We start from the raw sequence: 14,560 nt of genomic DNA, 5'->3' as shown, positions 1-14,560 counted from the left end.
TTACCTTTATATTTTAAAAAGGATTCACAAAGCCTACATCTTTAAAACAGTGACCTAAGTATTCATTTTGTTAAAAAATTTAAAGTGTTTTTTGTTTTTAGTTTTTTCCCATTCTACAAGCAAATAGAACAAGAAACAAACATGACTTACAAAACTTCAAAGTATGGCCTATCTTTTTAGGAACGTTCTTCCCTCTTTTCTTTCTTTTTTCCTGAAAAAAAGAAAGTTAAAAATGTAGCTGGGCACAGTGGCACATATAATCCTAGCACTTGGGAGGCACAGGTGCATGGATCCTGAGTTGGAGTCAGCTTGGGCTATATAGTAAGACCCATCTTAACACACACACATGGGTTACTTGGACATCCAGTTATAAACAGGTGATTTGAGTGTGAATATACTGTGTTTGCTACCAAGGTTAGTTTCAGTTAAAACAAAAGAAAACTCGGATACCCATAAACTTGAGCAACAATATCCCATCACTATCCTTTAGCTCTTATTCATTCTCCTGTTTTTCAATTCAGAATTGACAGTATGAAGACTTGTCCCTCTTTTGAAACCTGTTCTCGCTTTGTAGTCCAGACTGGACTGAAACAACTCTCCGGCCTCAGCCTCCAGAGTGATAATAAACCATGATATCCAACAATAAATAGTTTAAAAAAATGATACAGTACTTGAATCACATTTGAGAAGACATTTACTGAGGCTTCTAAGTGGATAATAATTTCAGCAGTCTTCACCAAATGCAGGCATGCAACTTTGACAGAAGAACATACATATCAGCAGCCTTTATTTATTCATTAAAGTAGAAGAAAATTATTCTTTCTGAATGAGAATCAACTACTAGACACAATGAAAGATTTGAAGCATTTGCTTGCAAGGGTGTGGAAACAAAAAGTATATATGTTCAAATGAAGTACAAACAACTCATCAGTTAAGGACGTTTGAAAATGCAAGAAGATATTGTTTAAGAACCTACAGAAACTACAAAGACCAGCTATTATTACAAACAATTCTATATCCACAAACTGAAGAACTTAGATGAGGGCCAGGGAGATCATTCACTTGCTAAACTGCTTGCCTTACATAAACAAGGATGTGTGTTTAGATTCCTGGCACCAGGTAAAACAAGGGGTACGAAGCTTCATGGAGGAAACATGTGCCTGGTACTATAAATCTGGCCAAGAACTCATGGCTGAGGAGCTCACAGGCCCCAAACATGAACCTACTACTATTATTGTGCTGATTGCACACAGCTTCAAACTGATTTCTAAATCCCTATCTCTATAGTCACAGATAGATTAGTGCAGTTCTCAGAACTCTCCAGAGAAGTTTGTACAGTGGGCAGTGAGAAACTCGAAACTGGAAAAAGCACAGAGAAAAAGTGACTTCCAAGTACTAAAGCCACAAATGGGACATCTGTATCACACACACACACACACACACACACACACACACACACACACACACCAAAACTTAGATAAATAGACCTCCTTGAATATATAAACTACCAAAAAACAAAAAATAGCCTAAATAGTCAAGTAGCTATTTAAGAAATTAGGGTTGCACTTACAAAGTATGTTAGAGAAAATTCCATGCCTGGAGGGCTTCATTGCCAACTTGATTAACTATTACAAGAGAAAACAATGCCAGTTTTTCTCAATTTAGTTCAGAACCTGAACTAGAAGAAAACATTCCCCAAACTGTTTGAATAAGGTCAAAAATTATCCTAATGAAGAAGACAGAAAATTAAATTACAAAGAGAAATGCATAGGATTATTCCTCATGAACAGAGGTGAAAAGGATCCTTAGCAGTATGTGAACAGGTACTATACCATGGAAAGTGTAAGTGGCATCTAAAAATAAACCAATGCAAACCACCATCATAGCAGACTAAATAAGAACTAATAACTGCAAAACAGCACCTAGTGAAACTGCTCATCTTACTCATGTCCAAAAGTTGAAGTGAACTAGAAATAGACTAGGTATCCTGCCACTGATGAGTGGCATGGAGAACCCCTCCAGTTGACATATTTAGTAATGAAAGGTGGAATGCTTTTCATCAACACTGAAACAGGACAACATCTGTGGCTCTAACAGCTGTTCGGCAGCATCATACCCAAAATCTAAGCAAATACAATAAATGGAAAACAATAAAAACATTTACCCACAGATGATATAATTATAACACAGAAAAAACTCAAAGTTGAGAGAGAGAGAGACAGAGACAGAGAGAGACAGAGTTGGCCTTTTCCATTAACATGAATTCAGTAAAGCTGCCAGACTCAAGGATTTAAAAAAAAAAAAAAAAAAAAAAAAAATCAACTGCATTTCTACATACTAGGAATGATCTAGAATCTAAGTGATTTGCTTGCTTTTCTTAAAAAGTACCATTTACAGGGATGGAGAGATGGCTCAGTGGTTAAAGAGCACTTGTTGCAAATGCAGAGGACCCAGGTTCGGTTTCCAGCACCCACACATTGGCTCATAACCACCAGCTGCAAAGGATCCAAGCTGACCAACTCAGGTACCATGCATGTGGTACACATACATACATGAAGGCAAAATGTCCATATAGATTAAAAAAAAAAAAAGTAGCATTTACAAGAGCACCAAACCATAAAATACTATTGTAAATCTAACACATAGATTCAGAATCTGTATAGCAACAAATTAAAAATTTAAGGGGGAAAAAGATCAAAGATCTTCTAAGTAGCAGCCAGAAGACTTACTGTTACTAAGATGCTCCTCTGCTAACGGCTAAGAGACACTCAGAATTCCTGCAGGGCTTGTGACACACATCAGCAAGCTGATTCTGAACTCTGTGTGGCCACACAAAAGAAGACCATCACAGTCCTGCCAAAGGTGCCAAAGCAAATCAAGATAGACGGGACAGCGTTTTCAACACCCAACTAGAGAACACAAGAAATCTGTATGTAAAAAAGTAGAACCTTGAGGAATATTTCAAGCTTTAACTAACTCAAAATACATCACAGACCTAAATATTACATGCAAAATTACAAAACTTCTAGAAGAAAACCCCAAAAGAAACCTTGGTTTTAGCATTATTCTCCCAGAGTAATCTTGACTGCATTGCATCATTTAGTGCATTTCATCCACAAGGCTGCCAAACAGATCCATGGTGCCAGTCATCTGAATGGCTCCACTCAGAAGCCACTGAAAGTGCCCTGCTGCTGTGCTTTGGAAATGTGCTCAACACAAAAGAAATGTATTCTCAAGGTAAAATACTAATCTGAAAACTTAATGTAAGAAAGGAATACAAAACATTTTCCTAGTCATTTTCACACCAAGAACATGCTGAAATAGCAATGTGCTGGACAGCTGAGTTAAATAGAAGACATTATTAAACCTAATTTCAAATGTTTCTTTTTATTTGCTGAAATGTAGTCACTAGAATGTTTAAATTTAAAATGTTGACTTCTATTATATTGCCCTTAAAAATGATTCAAAATTTTCATTTTATGTGCATGAGTAATCGATTGTCTGCAAGTATGCCTGGGCCACTGTGTGCCTGGTACCCTCAGAGGCCTGAAAAGGACAACAGATGCCCTGAAACTGGAGTTGCAAATGGGTGTGAGCCACCATGTGGTTGCTGGGAATTGAACCTGGATCCTCTGAAGAGCAGCCAGTGCTCTTACCCACTGAACCATCTCTCCAGACCCTCCATTCTATTTCTATTCAACAGAGCTGCTGTAGGAAGTTGGGAACGTAAGTTATACCAAAAGAAGCAAAACACAACAACAAATAAGATTACAGAGGATATTAGTGTCGCTAGGTCAGCTGTTGGCCAGAAGCTTATCCTGCTCTGGATTTTTCTGATACATTAAAATGAATAAATTTATAAAGTTATTTTTCGAAGAATTTGTGACTTTCCAACTGAAAGTATCCCAACTCATACTCTATTCCAGCAGCATTTCTAATTCCATCTTTGAAAAAATAAAATAAAAACATGTTCACTACAATTTTCATTGTCACTCTTTTCCTTTCTCTACACACTTGCTGGTTTTTATGAACTATTTCATTTCTGTTTTACACAGATATTACACACGTTGTTCTCAAATAAAGTAGAGTACACTTTAACAAGGGAGTTTCTCACTGTAAGAAAGGAATACAAAATGCATTTCGCTATGCTGAAACTAGACATTCACTTATTAAGTGCTGCTGAGGCCTCACCTGGGCTAAGATGTCAGAGGGTTCAATGCTGTGTCTCCCACTGCTGCGGCTGACTATGGTGCTGGTTCACAGATGCTAAGTCAACCTTCTAGGCAGATGTGGGTCATGATGGAGCAGGAAAAGACACGTTCACATGCCCACCTCCCCTGAAAAGATGTTGAAAACATTTGAAGAATCTATATTCTATAAACAGTTAAGTAGGTGGAATTTCTCACTTCCCATATATGAGGGACAACTAAGGTAGAAAGAGGTTTGCAAGCTGGGAGTTCAATAAAACTAAAATATCAAAATCAAGAAGAAAAACAGAGACAATGAATGCCGGAGATCAGAGAGAACAAGGGACACATGAGATTGTTCAGGCTTCCTCCTAAGCGCGGGCGTTTAAAAATTGAAGAATAACATTATCCACATGACTCTTCTGTGGGTAACTATTTCAGGCTATTACTGACAGTGACTTGGGCATGGGTGACATGTAATAGGAAAAGAGAAATGGTGGCAACCAGGAGCTGTCTGGAAATAAAACTGAGAAGATGTGAAGGAGTTAAGAATCAAAGACGCCAGTTTGCTAGCGGAAACAGGTGTTGACTGTTGGTGTCACATCTTGTAGAAGAGCAGTTCTCAACCTGTGGGTTGTGACCCCTTTGGAGGGTCGAATATCAGATATCCTGCATATCATATATTTACATTAGGATTCATAACAGTACAAAATTATGGTTATGAACTAGCAACAAAATAATTTTAAGGTTGGGGGTCACCACAACATGAGGTGTGTAGTAAGCAAGATTAGTAAGCAAGCATGAACACCAGATGCTGGTAGCCTGTATCAGGAAACACAAGTGAGAATAATCAATATTGTCTGTGAAGGAGAAGGGGAATACAGTAGGACCTGAAACGGAGATGTGAAACTGAGGTCCATGGAACTTTATTTTGTTTACAATTTAAGTTGGATGAATACCTGAATTTCTTTTAGCACTAAAGTAAGATGGAATCTACCTCACATCAAGCTTAAAAAATGTAAGACACCGAAACCTCAATGTCCTTTGAATATGGAGTACAGATGAATGTGTGGGCCAGACTCTAAGAACTGGTGTCCCAAAAGCCAGAAAGAAACCTCTTCCAACTGCTGCTCCAAGACCAAGTATGATGACCACAATGAAGACCATCCTCGCTGCCAGCAAGCAGCTGCTTGTAAACAACAGTGATGCTGTCTGAGCCAGACCACACCTATGGGGTGGTTCTGGCTGTGGTCTCTGCCAGGAGCTGCCTCCCATCGTCTTCCCATTGTATGAGATTTGTTCTGTAGTCTCACTAACAATTCTAAAAGAGTCCTAGCAGCACGCAAAAAATTTACTCTCTTTACCTTTGTGATAGCATCTCATGTATCTCAGGCTGTCCTCAAATGCTCTCTATAGCTAAAATGAACCTGAACTTCTGATCCTCCTGCCTCCCAACTCCTCCAAGCTGGGATGACAGGAGTGTGCCACCATGCCAGATTCATGTGACACTGGATATAGAACCCAGGGTTTTAAGCATGTTTCACAAGAACTCTACAAATTGAGCAATAGTTGTAGTCCAGTAAATATACTTTCAGACAGTCAGTGTCTGTTGTTCCATGCATACTCAAGTAACTATGGCAAAAAGATAATATAATGTACAGTTGAAGTGGCTACTGAGACATGAGGTTTGAAATTGTGATATCATTAGTATCATTAAGAAAGCAGCTGTGGGACTACGCAAGGACTTTTGTTTTACTTTTATTTAAACAGGGGCTCTGTATGTTTGTGTGTGTGTGTGTGTATCAGACTGGTTCTAGCCAGGATGTGTGTGTGTGTGTGTGTGTGTGTGTGTGTGTGTGTGTGTGTGTATCAGGCTGGCTCTAGCTCTGAATCCTGCAGCCTCTGCCTCTTGAGTACTGGAACCATGAATATGGGCCACCATGATAGGATCTATGTAAGTACTTTTTGAAGGAAAGTTGAACAGGGTAAGGTACCTTGTCATTGGTCTATCAATTCACTGTCCCCTCTAATCTTTGAAATGAGCACCAATTTTACTGAGAGTTGAAAGAGTCCCCCTTAAAATTTCATTAAAGAAAGAAAAAAAGAGAGCAAGAGAATAAGTCAGAGATTAAAAAAGGTGCATGTAAATTATCTGTTTCTAAGAACAAGCAAAAACACACTAAAAACATAAAGAACTCTTGTAATTCAATCATAGGATGGTGATGAAACTGTAAGATGAACAATTACCTGAGCAGGGATCTCACCCAGAAATACGTGTAAATCTTTGAAAAGATGCCCATCATTAGCTATCCAAAGATGAAATTAACATCACTCCCATGAGAATGGCCATAAAGAAAATGGGAGACAATTACAAGTACCAGCAAGGGTGTGGAAGAACCACATCCCTACATGGTAAACAGACAAGTACTAACAAGAATGCAGCAAAATCTGCAACAATACACAAACACAGAGATAGACTGTGACAGCACAGACAGAGACACTGCAGCCCAACTCACCAAATTAGAAAGTGAGCCAAAGCTGGGCATGGTGATGCACACCTTCAGTCCCAGCACTTGGAGGCAGAGGCAGGTGGATCTCTTGTGTGTTCAAGGACAGCCTGGTCTACATAATGAGTTCCAAGACAGCCAGAGCTACATATTGAGACCCTGTCTCAAAAAAACCTAAAAATAAAATAAGACAGTTTGGTAATTTCTTAAAAAGATAAACATACATTTAACATTCAAACTGAAACTACTACTCTTAGGTACCCACCCAAGAGAAATGAAAACATTATGCCCGTGGTGGCAAATTTCAGATAAGCATTATTCTTAATGTCCTAGATTATCCATCTGGTACTGAATGAATTCACATTGAAAAAACAATGCAATATTATTAAGCAATAAAAAGGAAAGCAATAGCAATACATGCTACAATATGAACTTCAACAACTTATGCTAAGTCAAAGTGATAAAGACACAAAAGACCACAAGCTATCCACTGCTGGTTCTGAGTTTAATTTATTGGGAACTAAGACTGTAGTTCAGTGTTAGAGTGTGTGCTTATATATTCAAATTCTGGGTTCAATCTCCAGCATGAAGGAATGAAGGGAAGGAAAAGGGAGGAAGGAAGGGAGGGAGGGTGAGAGGGGAGAAGAAAGGGAAGAGGGAGAGGGAGGGAGGGGGGAGGAAAAGGAAGAGAATATAAAAACACAATCAGAAATGGTAATACACATCTATAATTCTAACAATCGGTTTAGATGGGAGGATTGGGAGTTTGAAGGCAACCTGGACTATATATAGTCAGGTACTGTCTTAAAAAAATAAAATAAAATAAAAAAGATAAAAAGAAAAATGCTTTGGTAAAAGGCAGAAAAATAGCTGATGGTATTCAACATACAAAGGTCTAAATGAAGGTAATACAAAAAAAATCATAGAGGTTTGCTTAGGCTTAAAATAGACTTGTCACATAGGCTACAAAGCCAGCTAGTAGCCCCCTGTGAAGCACAGTTAAATGTACTTCAAGACAAGAGTGTGTTCTTAGCACAGGATTCCATCCCAAGCACCATGAAAAGAAGTAACTAAATAAATAAACCCTCACAAAAGCAACTAGTGTGAGACCAAAACAGGACACTATATCTTGCAAGTTAAGGTTTCTGTTTGCAGTTAAAATAGCTAAGAAAGCTCCTGTTTGTCCTGGGCAGGCTAAGGTTTCTGTTTGTAGTTAAAGCATAAGTTCCCATTTGTCTTGTGTTAAGTTCTTGCAAGTTAAGGTTTCAATTTGTAATTAAGAGTAAGTTCCTGTTTCTTAGGTCGGATGTAAACTGCAAAGCATGTTTTCCAACCTACACTGACCTTGTGACCCCATTCACACAATGTGTATCCTCAGGTTGTTCCTTCCTCTTCATTGTATCTTTCTAACAATGTGTAACAGCCAACTCTCTCACCCCTGTAACACTTTATCTCTCCCACAAAGGGGACCCCAAGAAGCCAGAAGGACTTAGAGAGCGGCAGTCAGGACTGGTCAGTCCCGGGTGGACCCCAAAATACAGCTTGCTTTAATTGGACAGTCGTGGATTTGGTCTCTCTCCTCTCAATTTCCAGGTTTAACACTAGAACTCAGAAAACAAATAATTGAATAACCTCTAAAACAGACAAGGCTCCCAGCTACCTCAAATAATCAGAGATTCCCTAATATTCCTATCACTGAAAGCAAAGAGCATTATTCTTTTTTAAAGAGATAACTGGCAACTTCACTGTCCTTTTTCCTCCCTGATGCCCTCATGAATCCTATCAATCTGGGACAAAGCACTTCACTTGCAATTTAAAATTGCTGTATGCCTTATAGAGGGCTTTGTTTCCTTTGGGGCGGGGGTGGGGGGGTGGGGGGTGGGCTTGTTCATTAGGTAAGGAAAAAAAACCTATCAGTGAACTTACTGTAAGAACAATTTACAACAAAAGTTTGGTTCCTTATTTTTCATTCATAAGCTCCTGGCTAACCTCCATTTAATAACCGAGTTATCTAGGTACTCCTCCTAAAACAGCTGACCAGGGAAGCTGAGTGTACTGGCTAATCTTGGTTTTCAGGTTGACTCTATCAGGACTCTGCTAAAATGCAGTCCACTAGGCACACCTGTAAGGGGAAGACCCACCCAAAACAAAAGGACATAGAGGAGGGGAGCTTTTGCTATTTGCCTGCTTGCTTTCATTCTTGCTGGCAATTTCACCTATCCTGTCGCTGCTGCATTCCTTCAACGATATTAGAACCAACTTCTTCAGGCCTCCAACACAGAATGAAGACCAGTAGCTCCCCAAGAATCCCCCAAGCCTCTGGCACAAGACTGGTACCTCATGGACTGAACAGCAAGTGGCTTCTCAGCCTCTCCAGCATAACAACAGTCATGGTTGGACTACCTGAACTGGCCTATGCTATGGAAGCCACTCTAACAACTCCCTTTAATATACATATTCACTCTATCAGTTGTTCCTTTGGAGAACCCTGACTTATACAACACAAGCACCTCACACAATCCACTGTGTGCCAAGGGTAGGCTGATTTCCTTACTCTACATATCCCAGCGGACCTTGCAGTGGTGGGATGTCATTATACATTGTCTAAGCTGTTAAAATACAAGTTTGAGCACTTGTTTATATAAAAAAAAAATAAATTACCAAAAAAAAAAAAAAAAAAGTTAAATGTTTTGGAACAATTTAAGATGGCTTACTAAAAAAAAAGAAAAGTAGATGTAAGACTACTGTAAAAGACTTGAAGGAGGTAAGACATTAAAATATGACTCACAGATTGTGTCTTTAAGATCTCCCTTCATTTTAGGGCTGGAGAGATGGCTCCAGGGTTAAGAGCATTGGCAGCTCTTACTGAAGACTCAGGTTCAGTTCTAGTACCTACATGGCAAATAAGAGCTGTCCAACTGTCTGTAACTACAGTTCCAGGGGATCCAACACCCTTTTCTAACCTCTATGGGTACTGCATTCACTTGGTACACAGACATGCATAGAGGCATACACATAAAATAAAAATGTAAAAGAAAATAAAAGATCTTCCTTCATTTCAAGAAAAATCAAACTTGACATCATAAATGTATGGTGTGTACAAGACAATCTGATACATAGAGTCAATCCATGCATTCTAGTAATATCGGACTGTGGCCCAAGGTCAAGTTTTTGGACCCTGATACTACTGTTAGTTTGGATGGAGAATTCTCTGTTGGGATGGGTTGTTGGGAGATGTTACTGTTTGCCCACTGGGTGACCAGAACACCTTTACTCCAGTAGTGACAATCAAAATGGCCTACAAGCACTGTCCAATTATTCCAGTTGAGAGCCACAGCTCTGTAGTGGTATTTATTTTTTCTGCCCATGACCTAGGACTATACGGCCCGAATGACCTCTTAAAAGGAAAGGGAGAGGCCTTGTGACCCCTCTCCCTGCTCCCTGGTGTGACTGAAGTGCCAGGTGGACTCACTCCTGGTCAGATCAGAGGACAATGTCTACTCCATTCTGTATTCATTGTATTTCCTCAATTTATCCTAATAAATTTCCCTAATACTCCTTAAGCAGACTCCTATGGATTTCTCGTATTATAGCTCTGTATCAGCTAATGTGAACAAACAGCCATATATTTTGATTAAAATGAAATATTTAGGGAATCACTTTTTAATGATTTTTTTTTTCTGTACTAACTGTTTTCATTACCTGACTACTCTTTGTTCAATGAAGTCATTGAAGACGACTCTTGTACACTTCTCAGGAAGCAAAAACACAATCATTCAACATGTAAACTGCCAAGGAAGATAGCTTAACTTGATTTTCAGTGATTCTCAACTTTTCCCTATCTTTTTCTGATATAACAATAGAGGCACAGGATGACCAACTAGGTCAGCCCAGGGAGCAAAGGTTACAAGAACAAAGGGATAAAAGGAAACAGAAGAAACACTTCCCAGCAGGGAGGAGAAGCAGGCAAGGACAACCAACATAAGTGCTATCATTCCTGGCCTACTAGGTCTCATTCCCAGGTAAGTCCACTGCAGGTCCACAGCACCATACAAAAGAGGCTAACACTACTGTAAATTCCAGAAGTCTTAATGCTTACTAGCGAGTGAGTGGTCAAAGTAAGTGTTGATTTATTCATGATGTACAAAAATTAAAAATGTAAGAACGCAGCTGAAGTCAGTCTTTAAGTGAGGACACACAGTAAAACATCCCGCAGTGACTGGACAACTGAGAGCTGACACAAATGAGGGGAAAAGCAAAGAGTACAGAGGGTTCCCTCCATCCACAGGAAAATCAGAACCCCAGCCTTCGGATAGGGAGCCAGCCAGACCAGGAATGAAGACCAAACCACTGCAAATGCAACAGGCCTTAAAGTGAATACACAAAGTTAGGGGTGTAAGTAAGTCTGCAAGCAGGGCTCAGAAGCACACGGATTAGTATGAGTGTGTCAAGATCCACTGGAAAATGTCTCCTCAGGAGGAAGGATTTAACTGGGTTTATTAAAGAAGATCCTAACTGGTAAGGCAAGGATATGGAAACCTGTTAACTAAGTAACATGGCAAATACTAAGAGGGGAAATTTTGGAAACATGGAAGGAGGGATAACTCACCTAAATGTAACACAGAAAACACCTTTAGGAATTAGAGAGTTAGATACTATTCAAAGGGGAAAGGAAATATTAGAAGCTTTAAAGAGCACAGGGATCAAAAACGATCAAATAGCACATCATCAACTTAGGTAGAGTCCATACTTACATGGCTATCAATAGTCTGATGAAAATCATGCATTTTATGGAATAGAGTAGGGAAGAGGCAGGAAGGACAGATTTATGCTGCAATGATCTCTATAGGCATTTATTTATGTGAAATGTAACTAAGTCCTACTTAAAGAAAACTGAGATGAGACTACACACACAATGAAAAAATATTAGCTAGAGAGGTATTATGTGTACCACAGAAGAATCTAAGGTTTAAGGAGGGCATGCAGATCCTGGAAAGAGAAGCACAGAACCACTAATAATGAAGCGTTGTTTGTGCCAATCACTATCATAAGCACATTACAAATGTTTTCAGAAGCCCAAGAATTCTATTATGTTGACATTGTTTTAAGTGCATTTACTTGTTTATTTTACAGGTGTGTGCACACACACATGTACACATGTGCCATAGCACACATGTAGAGGCTAAAAGACAACTTTCAGAAGTTGGTTCTCTCTTTTCACCGTGTGGGTCCTGGAGACCAAACTCATGTCAGCCTTGGAGGCAAGCACCTTTACTCTCTGAGCCATCTCACTAGCCCCAAAGAGAGACTGTTATTTACCCCTAGCTTAGCAATGGAGATATTGAAACACATGGAAGTCTATACAAAGAAAGTTGTGGCCGGGCGGTGGTAGCGCACACCTTTAATCCCAGCACTAGGGAGGCAGAGTCAGGCAGATCTCTGTGAGTTCAAGGCCAGCGTGGGCTACAGAGTGAGTTCCAGGATAGGCTCCAAAGCTACACAGAGAAACCCTGTCTCAAAAAACCAAAAAGAAAAAAGAGTAAGTTGTAAAGATCAGAGGGGTATTAGAACAATCCAGTTCTGAAGTTCATGTTTTTTTTGCAGCTCAATGGTCTAGAAATAATCAAGACTCTGAGAAGAACAGTGATATACCTTAAGGGGGGTGGGGCTAAGGAATTAATTTTTGAGGGAAAAATTTCAAGATGTTCGATATTCTAAAGGTTTTATACACACACACATACACACGTACATGTACGTACATACCCGCACTTAAGAAAAAGAGCTGATGAAGTAGCCATTGAAGAATAATTGCCTGGGGCATAATACTGTTAAGGGTAATATCTAGAAAAATAAGCATGCTCACTCAAAGCCTTCTTCACATCAGAACTTAAGAACATAGGCAACTAGAGAAGATGACACGCATTATTTAGAACAGGGCAAGAACATATCAGGAGGAGACATTTTAATATACTACAGATCTTAATGACTACCTCATATCTAAGCATTACACTGTCTGCATTTTCCAAATGTACTATATCAATTAGAATTATTTAGTGTGTTTATGGAGGAGTGTCCTAAATCAATTAGAATTATTTAGTATGTTTACACAAGAAGCACATCCCTGAGCCCATCCCAGATTCTAAAAAACTGGAGGTAGCACTCAGGCAAATAGCACTTTAATACTCTTTCTGGACAATTTTTCTGCAAAAAAAGCTGAGGTCTGCTTCCTCTGGTGCAGTCCATGTGCTTACATCACTTTGACTCCCAATTGCTTTAGCTCTTTTCCTTTGTAATTGGACTGAGTTCTTCTAGACTCTTAGCTGACTATGCTTGATTTCTGTTTGTGTCTAAAATTCTCGGGCTGATTTGTAATAATCTAAACTTAGCTTTAGAGTTTTCAGTGTTGAAATTCATATTAGCAACAATATTGACAGAGGAACTTTAAAAAGCTCTAGCTCCTTTCCTAGGCATTATGATTCTCTGTTAAATGTAACGTCAGGTTGACGGATACTGGGCTGAACAAACATGCCAATTCTTCTACGGCTGATCTCTGCAGCACAAGGTTTATATGGTGTATTTACTAGCTCAAGTCTTGTTGATTGCTCCTCAAACAGAAGACAAAAATGTACTAGTTTTGTTTTGATCTACCACAAAAGCTTATCTTTCCCCTTTATTTTTATTTTATGCATATAGGTGTTTTGCCTGCAAGTATGTCTATGCATCAAATGCATGCAGTATCTACGGAAGCTAGAAAAGGGCATCAGATCCTGAGACCGGAGTTACAGATGGTGAGCCATATAGGTGCTGGGAATTGAACCCGGGTTCTCTAATGAGCAGCCAGTGCTCATTTTTAATTATTTTATTTTATTTTATTTTATTTTATTTTATTTTATTTTATTTTATTTTATGTGTATGAATGCTTTGCCTGATATATGTCTGCACCACATATGTGCAGTACCTAAGGAGGCCAAAAGAAGGTGTCAGATCTTCTGAGACTGGAGTTACAGACAATTGTGAACTCCCATGTACATGCTAGGAATTGAACCCAGGTCCTCTGGAAGAACAGCCAGTGCTTTTAACACCTGAACTATCTCTCCAGACTCAAAAGGGATTTTATAAGGAAATGGTTGCCATACTAGAAGGTAAAAGTATGAGATAGGCTCTAGTTGCTATAATAGTTAGGAAATCACCTAACATCCCTCATTCCTTTTGGACTTGGTGAGAAATAGCAAAGGAAGAGCTGCTTGAATTAAAGCTTACTTCCACAGTGCTATTCTACCATCTCTCTGGCTTGTCTGAGGTGACTAGGATAAAAAAACCAATACTAAATTATAGTGTGGGTCTTTTGCCATTTCTTACAAATTGACCCTTGAACTCATTTCTGTATCACTGAGGAACTCAGCACACACTCCCAGACTAGGTGTTTTTGAATGCCCTGTTTATTCCCTTCAAGGAACCCCATGCACACAGCATCCAAGTCCTCACTTTATAGACGATTCCTTCTTGTGTTGCACTTGCTCTCTTACCTCACGGGATAGGGACAGACATGGAAGTCATTGCCAGTGCATTCAGATTTCTCTCTGGTTACAGAACTAAAAGAAACACTATCACCACTGAGAGGTAAGCTTCAGCAGAAGCAGCAGTTCTAACAGCACCCCGATATACCGCACCCATCTACAAGTCAGTGTAATGGGGGAGGGGGGGCGACAGACCTCAGCAAGGCAGACAGAGTAGAGGGGAAGTGAGAAAGAGAGAAAGCAGGCGTGTATAATATAGCTGAGACAAGAGACCACATACTCCAGACTAGGACTAGAGACTAGCTTCCAAGATTCCTAACAGTGCTCTTTATGTAAGTGCTAGTTTCCT

The 14,560-nt window shown here is 39.4% G+C and overlaps 1 protein-coding gene across 17 annotated transcripts in view; it reads right to left on the bottom strand.

The window, feature by feature from the left end:
- The window catches only part of Hmbox1 (homeobox containing 1), a 160,612-nt gene that overhangs the window by 137,571 nt on the left and 8,481 nt on the right, over positions 1-14,560 (bottom strand). For 2 of the 17 annotated variants that reach the window (XM_037208452.1, XM_037208454.1), the window contains exon 2: positions 151-211. The exons of the other annotated variants lie outside the window; for them this stretch is intronic. The gene's annotated coding sequence lies outside the window, so the exon portion shown is untranslated. The remainder of the gene's footprint in view (positions 1-150; positions 212-14,560) is intronic. 17 annotated transcript variants of the gene reach the window in all.

The sequence above is a fragment of the Peromyscus leucopus genome, chromosome 9 (assembly GCF_004664715.2).
Source record: "Peromyscus leucopus breed LL Stock chromosome 9, UCI_PerLeu_2.1, whole genome shotgun sequence".
Taxonomy (NCBI): domain Eukaryota; kingdom Metazoa; phylum Chordata; class Mammalia; order Rodentia; family Cricetidae; genus Peromyscus; species Peromyscus leucopus.
This window is presented reverse-complemented; position numbering and strand designations above follow the sequence as displayed.